Below are 14362 nucleotides of genomic sequence, written 5' to 3' on the forward strand. Positions count from 1 at the left end.
GGAGAGGTGAAGGTGCCCGGTAAGGAGTCTTATGGGCTCAGGGCTTAGTGTGTGTTCAGGATTGGTGTCAAGTGAGCCCAGAGGAGAGAAAGCGCCTCCTGAGGGAGTGAACGTGATCTGTGGTCCGTGGAAGATGATCCAAGTCTTGAAGTTAGGAGTACCGAAATGAGATCTCTTAGAGAAAAAGTGGGCGCGGGGTGGGGGGGCGGGGGGAGTCTACATGCATTTAGCTATCAAAAAAGAAAAGGAAGAGAAGAACGAAGGAAGGAAGGCAAGAGGGAGGGAAGGAAGGAAGGAAGGGAGGAAGGAAGGGAGGGAGGAAGGAAGGACAAAAATGCATTGCATTTGTTTTGAGGAGCATCTACATTTAACTGTGAGCAGGAGGAGGGCATAATTCATTCTTCAGAAACCAAGCACACTTGGCCAGGGCATGTCCCTGACAATATACACGAGTGGACACAAAGGTGTATCTTCAGGAGTGAGCGTACATATGCAGAATCACTACAGGGTCCTAATGGGGACTACCATGTACCCCCGGGGCCACCAGAACAACCATATTTGCGAAAGTTGTCCTGTGCCGTGTGGCACTTCAGCTCCACCCCCTTCACACCCACACTGTCATCAGGCTTTGTACAATCAGCTCACGCGGAGCGTCATGTAAAGATGTCTCTAGCATTTCAAGGTCAAACATTATGAATCTACTCAATCTTAGCAGTGCTGTAGTTTATCACGTATACCCATCTTTAAGGATTTTTAAAAATAATTTGGATTTTCAACTCAAATGACTGTGCGCACCTTTGGGAATGCTTGTGCTCTTAGGAAGACTGAGTTGTGACATTTCCTGCGTCCTTTGTCCCTCGGGCCCGTGACTCTATAGTCAGGATCTTATTTCTCCCCTGGTACAGAAGAGCTGTTGCATGTATTCAAGAGAACCTCAAGTCCATGTTTCTGATAGTTTCAAAGAACCCAGAATCTGTATTTGGACGTGGAAGCTCACTCTGATCATCACCATCAAGGCCCTGGCCTCAGTCTCACCCCATCCTGTCCAGAGGGATTGTGCCTGGGAGAGCATCAGATGCCATCATGATGGCACGCCATTGATTCCTTCATCTAAGCCGGTCCATTTCCTGATGACCAGAGCAAAGCGATGGATGGGTCATGCCTGGCTAAAATACCAAACACCCAGTCCCTAAAGGCTCAGCCTGCCATTGCCTTGCCTTCAGGTCATTTAATACCAAATCCCTGCTTTAATTACTTGTAACCAAACCCCATGCTCTAAAAACCTTTAAATGCCAAGTTCCCCTGAAAACTGAAATCATTCCAAACCTCAACAATCCTGTTTTACAACAAGCATGTAAATATAACCTCTTCTGGAACATTTGAGGGACATTTAATGAGGATGGTGTCTCACCAAGCCCCTCAGGGTTTCCCCAGGGGAAACCCGGTTAATTGCAGGTCACAAACAGCGTTGGCAGTCCAGTGACACATCATACAGGTGCCTTGCCTTCCCCTCATTACCCCACGGAGCATTCTTCTAAATATTGGAATAGGCCCATCTTTACATTTGTAGGATCATTTGGGAGAAGAGATTGAAACCCTTGCCATTTGGACGTGCATCACCCATTTTGGTGAGACAGCTCCCAGGAGGACATAAATCTATCCCTCTGTTGTGTCCTGTGGAGGTCAACCTCCCTGTTCATCCTCCTGAATGGAGCATGCCCATCTCCCACACAGAGGTTTACCCTGCTCAGTGCCCAGTGGGAGAACCATCACTTCTCTTAAGTGAGAGGAGACTAGTTAGATTTTACCCTTGGAACTCTTAGAAGCTCCACATAATGAGAGCACCAAAGTCAAATTCTCGGCTTACCTTGAGTTTTCATAGATTTCATTATTTTTTGGTGTCTGTGCCAAGTGGGGTGGGGGACTTACACTGTCCATAGCTTGGGGCATCCAGAGAACAGGCCAGTAGATGACAAAAGGGAGCCCACATTAAAGAAACCTAAGGTATGTGCCACCTCATTTAGGATTCCACGTGGAAATGTAGTTTATATTTGGATACTTGAAAAATACTTTCGGAAACCAGGATTTAGAAAAATAAAAGAGATTTCATTCCTGGAGACAAAGTGATCTGGCTTCTGTACAATGTTCTATCCCTAACGTCAGACCCATAGGAAAATGGGTATGTTTATATTGGAGCAAATGTGCCCATGAACACGTGCGTCATGATTCTGTGTACCCATGAGTATATGCGTATGGGTCAATGTTCACAAACTCAAACAACTGCATACTGAGTATAAAAAAAAAAAAATGAAGCAAAATTTTAGCAGTCTCTAATATTTGTTAACATTGTAGCTTTAACTTTATTTTCTCCTAATTTATTAAACAGAAATATAGCTCCATTAAACACACACACACACGTATTATTAGAAGTCCTCCCAATGTGACAATATTACCTTTCATGTAATGCACTTGCCAACACTGTTTTTCTGTTGCAACGGGACTCAAGATTTTTGAATCCAAGGCCAATGTTGCCTGCTCTGTTTACAATGGCTTGTGTTTTGTGAAAACATATCAAATGTTGTAATATATTTTTATGATAGAATCGATAGTTAATATGGGGGGGGAGTATATATTGTGATTCTGTCCAATAAAGCCTCCTGTTATAAAATCTTGTCCATACTTTGATGACCTGGTGTGAACACATTTTTATCATGTACAGGTTAATTGTCAGAAATGCTGGCTTTACATAACTTCACGGTGGAACATAAGTGTATACTTCTTTTATCTCTTATCTTCCTGTATCGGATTCTATTTTCTCTCCCATCTCCACTCCGCAGATGCCCCGGCCCTCACACAGCCTTCTGAGGGGTAGGTCTTCATCCTTTGGGGCCATCTCTTGACTCACCCAAGCCCACAGCAGCCACCCCCTCCCAAACACACTTGCCCAGGGACTGACTGCCTGTCTCTGGGAGATGCATCCCCCACCCGTCCCAGATACCATGCAACTTGGCCACTTTGGGCCCGGTTCCTTAGACTTTGCTAGATGACTAATTGCTGACAGTAACCAGGTATCGTGCGGTATTAGGCATCTCCAGCACCTCCTCAAGGACCCACAGTCCCTGCCCCGATCTCACTGGGCCCACAGATGCCTCCAGAATGGCCACCACGCAGGAGGCATCCCTTCCCTAGATGAGCTTGGGGTGTGCCCCACACATATCCTCTCAGGGTGGGGTCCAGACCACTGCTCGGATGGGGCCTCTTCGGGCCCTGCGGAGCTGAGCTGAGCACCCAGCTGCACCGAGGAGGGCTGGGGTGGCCTCAGGGGAGTGGCGTGTGGGTCCCAGCCCAGGCCCCAGGGGAACAAGCAAGAAAGAGGAGGGAACTGGAATGTCCTGGCAATGGGATGTCCCAGCCAATGAGAGCCTCGTCACTACCAGGGGACATCTCTGGGGTTGGCAGCAGGAGGAAAGACCCTTATGCTAAGGGTGTGAAGAGTTTCAGGTTCCTGAGAACCTCTGAGAACCTATGTGTTCCAGATGCTGTGCTAAATCCTTCCAGAGCATCACCTTCTTCAATTCCCTAATACTCCTTCGAGGTTGGTTTTATTTCTTATAACCATTTTCCAGTTGAGTATTTGTGATGGTTAATTTCATTGGTCAACTTGACTGGATCATGGGGTGCCCAGGTATTTGGCTGAACCTTATTTCTGGGTGTGTCTGTGAGGGTGTTTCCAGACGAAATTAGCACTTGAATCAGTGGGGTTCAGTAAAACAATATATCCTCCCAGTGAGGGTGGGCCCCACTTAGTTCCTCCAGGTCTTGAATAGAACAAAAAGGAGGAGGAAGGATCTGCCCCTTCTGCCCAAACTGTTTGATCCAGGATATTGATCTGCTCTTGCCTTTGGCTACCCTGTTTCTCAGGGACTTGGACCTGGAGTGAATTACATTGATGGCTCTCCTGGGTTTCCAGCTTGCAGAGGGCAGATGAGAGGACTTCTCACCCTCCAAAATTGCATGAGCCAATTCCTAGAATAAATTTATATGTGTGTGCATGTGTGTCTGTATCTGTTAGTTCTGTTTCTCTAGAGAACCCTGACTGACACAGAAACCTACAGGGTTGGAAAGGCTCATGGAAGGTCCCACGGCTGCCGTGTGGGGAACCACCTCCAGCCCCACCAGCCTCTCACTTCTGCAGGGCCGCTACAGTCAGGCTGGTGGGCTCCCAAGCAAGCATTATCCTTCAGCATCAATATCCATGCTACTATTTACTGTTTCCCTCTTTGTTGACTTCCAGCAAGAGTTGAAGATGAATATGAACAAGTTCTGTCCCAAGCCTCTAACTTACTTGGTTTGATATCATACAAGTTTCTTCCCTCTCTCGGCTCCAGATTTCTCATCTTCAAAAATAAAGTTGTGGTGTAAATCAGGCATATAAATCAATGGAGAAGAATAGAGAGTCTGGAAATAGACCCAACATGTACATGGCCCATTGATTCTGACAAAGTTGCCAAAGCAGTTCAGTAGGAGAAAGGATCATCTTTGTAGCCAGATATTACTGGAGTGTCTGGCTATTCACATGAAGAAATAATAAACCTGACCCATCCCTCAGCCCGTGCACTGAGCTTGACTTGAGATGTATCATACACCCAAATGTTGTAAAGACTAAAACCATGCAGCTTCCAGAAGAAAACATAGGAGAAGAGCCTTGCAACTTTGGGGCAGGCCAATATGTCTTTGATGCAAAAAGCATGACTGCAGAAAGTCAATGAATTAGATCTTATCATAGTAAAAATACCAGTAAGAAAGTGAAAAGACAAGCTATAGAAATAGGGAGAATATTTGCAATATATGTGTCTGGCAAAAGAATCATACCCAGAATATGTAAGAAGACAACCCAATAACAAGGGGTGAAAGTTTCAGATAGACGCTTCCAGAGAAGAGCCAACAAGCACAGAGAAAGGTGCTCAACATCATGAGCCACTGGGAAAGTGCAAATTAAAACCTCGTGAGATCCCACTACCCAGGGAATGACTGAAATTAAAGCTTAGCAATAGTGAGTGTTGGGAGGACTGGAACAACAGGAAGTCCCATCCTTGCTGGCAGGAATGCACCATGACATGACCACTTTGGAAAGCAGTCTGGCAATTTCTTATAAAGGTTAACTTACACTTACAACAGGATCCAGCAATTCCACTCCTCAGATCTCCCAGTAGAAATGAAAACACGTGTCTGCAGAAAGACCTGTGCACGTGTGTCTGTAGAAACTTCATTCATCACCCCCAAACTGGAAACAACTCGAACAGCCATCAACACATGAGTAAAAAATTGTGGTATATTCTCTGGGATTCCATCGATATGAAATGGTCAAAAAAAAAAAAAATGACAAAACGAGTCTACAGTGACTGGGTGACCTGGGTTTGGGGTAGTGGCATCTGTAAAGAGGCACGAAGGCACATTTGGGAGTGATGGGAATGCTGTGTATTTAGTTGTACTGACAGCTACATAAGTGTTTACATTTGTCAGAACTCACCCAACTGCCACGCTTCGGATGGTTGCATTTTACCCCAGTGTGAATATACTTAACACAGCTGAACTGTGTACACTTAAAAAGGGTTAAATGGTGGGGTGCCCCGGGGGCTGCAGTCAGTTGAGCGTCCGACTCTTGATTTCAACTCAGGTCTTGATCTCAGGGTTGTGAGATTGAGCCCCGTGTTGGGCTCCGCACTGGGTATGAAGCCAGCATAGGATTCTCTCTCTCTCCCTCTCCCTCTGTCCTTCCCCCCAGCCTCGCTCACATGCTTGCACTCTCTCTCTCTCTCTCTCTCAAAAAATTGGTTAAATGGTAAAGTTGATGTATTTTTTTGCCACAATTTTATAACAATGAACACACAGAAAAAAATGGGTGCATCTTACTAGGTATAAATTTAAGCTGAATAAAGTTAATTCAACAACCAGTAAAGCTCTAAATCTCTAAAGATTCCCTCCAGCTCCTGGAAATCCTTTTTTTTTTTTTAAGATTTTATTTATTTATTTGAGAGAGAGAGAGAGAGAAAGCACGAATGGGGGAAGGGCAGAGGGAGAGGGAGAAGCAGACTCCCTGCTGAACAGGGAGCCTAGCATGCGGCTTGATCCCAGGACCCTGGGATCATGACCTGAGCTGAAGGCAGATGCTTAACCGACTTAGCCACCCAGGTGCCCCCAACTCCTAGATATCTTGATCAATACACAATATGTCTGCTTTTACTATTATCAAAAATTCTTCACTTCGGCACACTGCCCGAAATTCTCCTAATCAGAGGAAATTCATCCCTACTAAGTCTTCTTTTAAAGGAGGGGTCTTTAACCTTTGATGTGCCACGGATTTATTGACAGTATGTAAACTCTATGGACCCCTCTTACAAATAACATTTTTTGTAAAGAAGGAAGTAAAAAAAAAAAAGAATGAAGTAAAATACAGAAGATTTCAAAGTAAATGAATTATATTAAAATGTAGTTTCCAAAATGTTTTTAAAATATATGTTTGCAACATAGTCATGTATGTGCTTTGTTATTAATATATTAAATGTTAAGTTCTAGTGACAGTCTAGGAATTACCATCCTTTTAAAAGATGAGCCTCGACAATATTTCAAGTATCCGCAAAAACTGTAAAGTGATATGAAGCTACCTGTGATTTCCATTGGTGGCAAAGTGGGCAGGTGAACACCCTATCCGCATTTATAATTGAAGGTGCTGCTGAATTGCAGCTGGAGGTTAGTGAAAATAAAGATGCAATTTTCTTTTTTTTTTAAGATTTATTTATTTGGGGGGAGGGAAAGGGCAGAGGAAGAGGGAGAGAGAGAACCTCAAGCAGACTCCCCACTGAGTGCAGAGCCCAGCATAGGGCTCCATCTCACAATCCTGAGATCATGACCTGAGCTGAAATAAAAAAGTCAGACGCTTAACCGACTGAGCCACCCAGTCGCCCTGAAGATGCTATTTTCTATCCAACTTCATAAACTGACTTCTGTCTGGTGGAACCCAGTTGAAGAATCCCCAGCTTAGCGTGTGATTTCATCATTTACCCCTGGTGTGAAGTTTTTCATCAGACCTCTTTCAGTTAACCCTGAGATTCTTCCAGAGAAGGGAAGAGGTGCTTGCCTGCAGCAGCAGCTGCAGGTGGAGAACCGTCCTTTGGCTCTAGGTTGGTGGTTCCCAAACCTGAGTGCATCACAATTGCCTGCACTGATCACTGCAAACACGACTGCTGGGACCAATCCCAAACCTGCACCATCAGAATCTGCTGAGGGCCTGGCAATGAGCAACCCCGATGGCTCCGGGGTGTGGCCACTTTGGGGCCCGTGGTGCTGAGCTGTTCCCAGCAGCGTCTTAGGAAGAGTTTGGGTCGCGTCCTCTGACCCCTGCACTGGGCTCTAGCTGCGGGAAGAGAGCAAGGAGAATGTCACTCTTGGGGAGGAAGAATGGACCAGAAATAGGTGTTGGTTCAGGAAAAATCGAAGCCTAGGGGCTCCTGGGTGGCTCAGTCGTTAAGCGTCTGCCTTCGGCTCAGGTCATGATCACAGGGTCCTGGGAGCGAGCCCCGCATCGGGCTCCCTGCTCCGCGGGAAGCCTGCTTCTCCCTCTCCCACTCCCCCCGCTTGTGTTCCCTCTCTGCTGTGTCTCTCTCTGTCAAATAAATAAAATCTTAAAAAAAAGAAAAATTAAAGCCTTGAGCTACCCTTTTTATTTTGTTGGCTAAATCTAAACTTCAGGAGGATGCTTAGGGGCATTCATTACATCCACCATTATTTTATTCCCTGATTCTCTCCATGAGATTTAAAGGAAGAGGCTGCAGCTTACTCATGTCTGTATCCCAGGTGCTCAGCACAGAGCCAGGTACACAGCTGGTACTAAATAAATGCCTCTGTAATTGAATTTCCATTATTAGCAACACTGTGTGAGGGGCACCCTCTCCTTCTGCCCCTCCCCCCTGCTCTCTCTCTCTCTAAAATAAATAAACAAGCAAGCAAATAAATAAGCCTAAGGATGCAGGGTCACAACCCCCCGGACACACACTAATTGTCATTGGAGCAGCGTGGAGATCCCCTTTGACATTTTCCCCTATTTATCTCATTTTTTAAAAAATCAGCTGCCCAGTGCAGAAGTCTGCTCCTGGTCTTATTAGGTGCCTCCTCCTAATTGCAGGTTTGTGAGCCAGCTCAAGGCAGAGCCTCGCATGGAAATTAAACCCAAAGAGAATGAGAACAAGGGAAGTTGGGTGGGAGGTGGGTAAGCAAGAGCAGCAGATGGGGTTGAAATTGAAGAACACGCGGAAATGAAGCCCGACTCAGACATAATGGTAATCAAAGCAAGGCGTGGAGCATTTCTGGACAAGCCTCCAGCTCTTTGTTTCCTGACCTTCTGGTATTGACTCTGACGTTCCTCCCTGACTCCTGACGGCACTGGCCTGACCTCTCTCCTCTCGGTCAAGGAAAGGTCCTGGCACCTGCTTCCAGGGCTGCAGGTCCCTGAATGCCAGCCAGGGATGGTTGGCTTGTCCATCCCCTCCCTGTCTCTCCCACCAGCTGCACCCAGTGTAATCCAACCAGCGGCAGACCTAAGCAGGGCACCGGAGGGCCCCTAACCACTGGACTGTTACAGAGCAGGTGTAGATTGTTTTTTTAACCTGGAATCTTGCTTAGGTTCTCCTCCAGCACGCATGAGAGAAAAAATCATGGGTTTCAGAATCAGAATGACCTGGAACAGAACAGGCATTGCTATCTACGTGACCTTAACCTGTGAGAGCCACCACCAGTAAAATGGTGGTCATGGTACCTCAAGCGTTAGGAGGATGGGGTGAGCTCCCCCTGGAAAGTGCTGGAACACGGTGGGTGCTCCACTTACATTAGTGTCCTGCTTAGTCTCCGATGTCTGAGAAACTCAGCACGTTTTCTGGAGTGAAGAGCAGACTCTTTGGGGTCTCTGAAATTTCTAGCCTTCCAGGGCAGCCTCTCTGGAAGAGACAGCGAGGGTCAGTGAGAGGGGCCTGAGTCTCCTGTGACCTTGGCCGTGGCCCCAATCCCCCATCTCTGGGTCTCCCCAGGGGGCCGCTAAGGATTTGGAGACTCTGGCCCAGGCTTGCCCAGCTCAGCTCATGAGGCTGTTGTGAGTCCTGGGTGGTTGAGGCATGGGAACAAGCTCTAGAAACTGATAGACGGGAAGGCTCATTCTGACCCAAATCAGTAGCGTAGGGGCAGGGGCAGCTCTGGAAACCCAGAGGAAAAGAGCTGCAAGGACTTCTGTCGGAGATGCCGCGTGGGCCGGGCACAGGACATTGGCACGGCTGCTACAGTGCAGAGTGATGACTTCGGAGCCCATGAGGACGTGTGGCTCTGGGGAGTCTCCTCACCTGGCAGTGCTCTCGCCATCAGAGCCAAAGGGGAGCCCGGCTGCCCCCATGAGGACAGCGTGTCGCCGGGCTGCAAATTGTTCTCGGGGGGCTCCACCGCAGACCAGCTGAATCCCCAGAAGGAGTCTGGGCCAAAGCTGACCCTTCTAATCCTGCCCCACCTGCAGCCTGGAGCATCAACCTGAGCATCTCACAACCCCTCCCATTGTCCGCAGGACACAGGCTGTGTCCTCTTCAAGGCCTGAAGTCCCCCTGAGTTCTGAGTGCTGCTCTCCCCAAACTCACCCTGTCCCTCTCCTCACTAGGATGCGTTCCAGCTCCCTACGGCTGGGAACTGATCAGAAGCACTGCGAACACATTTACTGTGCTTCTCGACCGCCCCTGGTTATTATTTTGCTCTTTGATTACAAACACAGCAGCACCCATGCTTACTGCAAGTGTTCTCTGGGGTAGAGGCAGCCAATTATGCCATTACAGAAATCAGGGGAATCCAACTTCACTCTCCCAAATAAAGTGGAAGCATTTGTATTGCTCGTAAGGAAATCAGACATGAACAAAAGTGACTGACTTGTGATCAGGGAGACGATGGCTCAGCAGCCGGTGGAGGGAAATTCTGCCCATCGAGATCAAGAACACGGGTGGGATTGATAGGTCTGCTGGCGATATGTCCAGTCCGAGGTGCTAGAAGTGCCCCCAGTGGGGACGTCCAGGGCACAGCTGGTGAGATGACTTTGAAGGAGGGAGGGTTCTTGGTTGGAGACGAGAATTGGAAATCATCTGATCCAGGTGGTGGTTGAAACTGTATGAATGGAGGGATCACTCTGCAACTGTGTGCTCAGTGAGAGAGAGCCAGGTCTTCAAGAGAAGCCCCAGGTGGAGCCACAGGAGATGGGACCCAGGGAAGACAGGAGAGAGGAGGAGGGGACTGGCACAGAAACGAAGCCAGAAGTTTCGAGAAAGACATAAATTCGGCAGAAAGGATCAGAAAGACCAGGCCATCTCAGTAACCTTGGCCAGAGGAGTAAGGGGTCTGCGGAAACGGGGCCAGTGTGGTTTGGGGAACAGGCTGGAGGTGAAAGGCAGAGCACAGAAGACGGAGCCAAGACTGGGAGCTGGGACAGGGGCTCCTGCATCAGAATGAGAGAAGAGGCTGCTCTCTCTGCACCCTAAATAAGCTTGGCAATAAACAAAGAAAGACTAATGCCCCTGTTTCCCAATCCCTCACTCGCGGGGAGGCCTCCACTTCCAACCTCATAGATTGGAGAGGGGGTGGTGCGCGCTATGTTTAAGTCACTTTGCTTTCAGATTCTTGCCTTAAAACTACGTAAAAGCAAAAAAAAAAAAAAAAGCATATCAGTTAGGGTTCTCTAGGGAAGTAGAACTAACTATAGTAAGAGATTTATTTTAAGGAATTAGCTCATGTGATTATGGGGGCTAGCAGGTCTGAAATTCGTAGGGCTGGCAGGCTGGAAACACAGGTTGTCTTCCGACAGAATTTCTTTTCTGGGAAACCTCAGTTTTTACTCTCAAGGCCTTCAACTGACTGGATGAGTACCCCCCCGCCCCAACCTCTGCATTACTGAGAGCAATAATCTCCTTTATTGATGGTCAGTTGACTGAGACATTAGCCGCATCTACAAAACACCTTGAGAGCCAGACGTAGACGATCATTTGGTTAAGTAGCTGGCGGCTCTGGCCCGGCCGAGCGGATGCATACGCTGACCACCATCTATATCATATCCCTTTAATAAAACATTGGAAAATGGAAGGAGGACTTGGGGACCACCGATGGCCCCAATAAGTCATGAAAAAAAAAAACAGAAAAAAGCTGCAATTCCACCTTTTCGGGCCATTTTCGGCTTCTTCAAAACTACCCCCTACATGGCCTATAAGATTCAGGGAAACATCCTATTATTTATCCAACAGTTGTACTCTCCAAGTGACTTTCTCCACGACGTGTTAGCAAGCAGGCGCCTTTTCAATTCCAAACAGTAGGGAAGCTGATAAAATGCTCCCTCCCACACTCGGTTCTTATGGCGCATTTAACAAGACTAAATTGGTCCAGTGCGCTCGCTTGTTGGTTTTTTCCTTCCTTCTTTTAATGTCAATGATCAGCAGCTCGAGTGGATCCTCCTTGAGGGCTGCACTTCTATTTTCTATTTTCACTTCTATTTTCTATAGAAGTGGTACACTCTGAGGCGCCCACACGGCCACGCCCAGAAGATGCTCTTGGTCCCAACAAAATAGGGCCAACAGGAACATAGTGATGTGTTACCTGACCCGTCTGGAAGTATTGGGAGAGTAGCACCAACGTGACGGACTGAGGAATTGGCTGGGGCTGTGCGAGGAGGGAGTCAAGTTGAAGGATTCCAGGGTTTTCATCCAGGACAAGCAGAAGGGTGGACTTTCTGCCAACTTGATGTGGCAGGGAGAACGGGTTGGGTGAGGCGAGGTCAGGGGCTTGGCTCGTGAGTGCGAGATGGCGAAGCAGCATCTAAGTGGGGGGTCCGTGGTGACTTTGGACTCCCCAGTGTAATGAGGCCGAGTCTAGTTAGAGGAGAGAAGGGGTCTGAGATCTGAGTCCTGCCCCCGACCCCCCACATTCACAGCAATAAGCGTATGATGCAACCGTGCTACCTGGACATAGTCTTTTAAAAATAATTCAGAGGGGCGCCTGGGGGACTCAGTCGGTGAAGCGCCTGCCTTCAGCTCAGGTCATGATCCCAGGGTCCTGGGATGGAGCCCCGTGTCGGGCTCTTTGCTCAGCGGGGAGCCCGCTTCTCCCTCAGCCTGTTGCTTTCCCTGCCTGTGTTCTCTCTCCCTCCCTCTCTCTCTCTCTGTCAAATATATAAATAAAATCTTTAAAAATAAAATAAAATAAAATAATTCAGAGAGCTTCCACATCTGCCATCTTGGCAGACACCTGTGAATCCCTATTTTATGGATGATTACAAGGCTCCACAGTCCAGCACTAACCCACTCCCCAGCCAGCCCAGACAGCCAGCCTTGGTCACCCTCGGCAACCCTGGCCAGACGCCTCCACGCTATCCTCCTCCTCTCTGCTCTCCTCTTTGAAGAGCTCTTCCCCGTTCACCAAATGACAAGGGCTGCCTTGTTTAGGAACCAGGTCACAAGTCATGTCCTGGTGGGAGGAGAGGTGTCAGGCCAGGATGGCAGATCACATGGCCACCCCCTCTGACAGCAGGTGGGGTCTGGAAGAAGGTGCATACACCATTCCCTGGGTGGTTAGAAGATGCCAGTCTCAGCAGAAAGGGAGCGAGGCAGGTCTCTGCAAACGGCAGTCCGCGGGGGGCTCGGTGGTGGCTCTATCCTTGGGCTCCCCGGCAGCTTGCAGCCCACAGGCTCCAGTTCCTGGTTTGCTTGTCCACCTCCCCACGCAGACTGTGTGCCTCTCAAGGAGAAGGGCTGCGTCTTGTTCAGCTGCGTCTTGTTCAGTGCTAGGCGAGGAGTACGTGCTCAGCAAAAGTTCTGCAGTGAAACCATAGACATAGATTCCTACATGGAGCGCGTGTGCCCAAGACACACAGATACCTCCTCCCCTTCATCTCCTCTCCCAAACCACCTGCTACCTGTGACAGCAAGAAGTCCAGGCTCCAAGAGACTGATGTCACAGCTCCCACTGTCGCCTCTGCAGCAGACCAAGGGCAGGCACCCAAGCCAGGGACATTCAAATAGTTGGAACGGGGATGCAGTCCAACCTCTGATCTGAAAGGTTAACAAATGCTGGGCACCTGGGCGCCAAGTAGCCAGCTAGTCTTCAGCAGTGAGGCCCCACGCACGGGAGGCTTTGGGGGCAGCCAGCCTGGAGTGTTCTCTTACATCATTCAGGGCATGAGTGGTGGCTCTCCGCTGGGATTTCCAGGAGTACTTTGCCTCTCATACGCGAGGACCCCCTGTGTACATGTGGCTACATAAGGCCAAGTCTCTAACATACACACACGTGTGCACACATGCACACACGTGTGCACACACACACACCCCTCACGACCTATCTCTGATCTCAAAGAAGAGCCCCAGGACTGCTGGGCTCCTGGCTGCACAAGAAGGTGTCAGGGCTTCTGAAGCTACCTCTGTCTCCATCCCAGTCTCCATGGAAACCTTAAAACCAGACAGGACTAGGCCAGGCTGAGTTATTTGTCTCCTAAATGAGGAGTTACTGTGGAGTCCAGTCCCTGGGGCTAAGAGTTAATAAGACAACGGCTTTTCAAATAGACAAGCACAACACTTCTCCGCCTCTGATTACTGGGGCCTCGTAGTCTAGAAACAGTCCTTCAAATAAAGCCAAATGTACTTCTATGTAAATATGGCCAGTGCTGGGACCAAGTATGGGCTAATGTCTGCAGAGGAAGGGGTATCTTAATAATTTATAGCTACAGTGTAGTGGTAATAACAAATACAAAAAAATAACAGCTATCAAGAGTTGAGCACTTACTACGTGCCAGATACTGGGTGAAATGCTTTACCTAAAATTATCTCCCATGATCTGCACAAAGATGAATCTTCCTGTGGTTATGTCAACCCTCTCAGATCCCCAAATTCATTCATTTCTTCCCTCTTCTGGGAGTCCTCCGTGGTCTAGTTGTTGCAGGCTGGGCTCTTGCCTTGCTTTGGTCTGCTCTGCCCGCACCCGGTGCCATTCTTCTGGTAACCCTATTTTGGTCTTCCCTTGGGAAAGGGTTTTCCCCACTCCCTGTCTGGGCGGCACTGTTTGAGAGCTGACTCCATTCCAGCTCCAGAGCTGGATGTATGACCCAGGTCTAGCTGACCGGCACCTTCCTTGACTGTGGTCATTCTAGTTCATGGATGGACACTGGCTCAAGTCAATCCTATGAGGGGTGACTCCAGGATATTCACAGGAAATCCTTATAAAAGGTTTGAGACCAGAGTTACTAAGCTACTGGGATGTAGGAACCTATTTGGGTTATCTATTGCTATATAACAAACCACCCCAAAAC

Source organism: Mirounga leonina, unplaced genomic scaffold (genome assembly GCF_011800145.1).
Source record: "Mirounga leonina isolate KUSES-001 unplaced genomic scaffold, KU_Mleo_1.0 Mir_114, whole genome shotgun sequence".
Lineage (NCBI taxonomy): Eukaryota > Metazoa > Chordata > Mammalia > Carnivora > Phocidae > Mirounga > Mirounga leonina.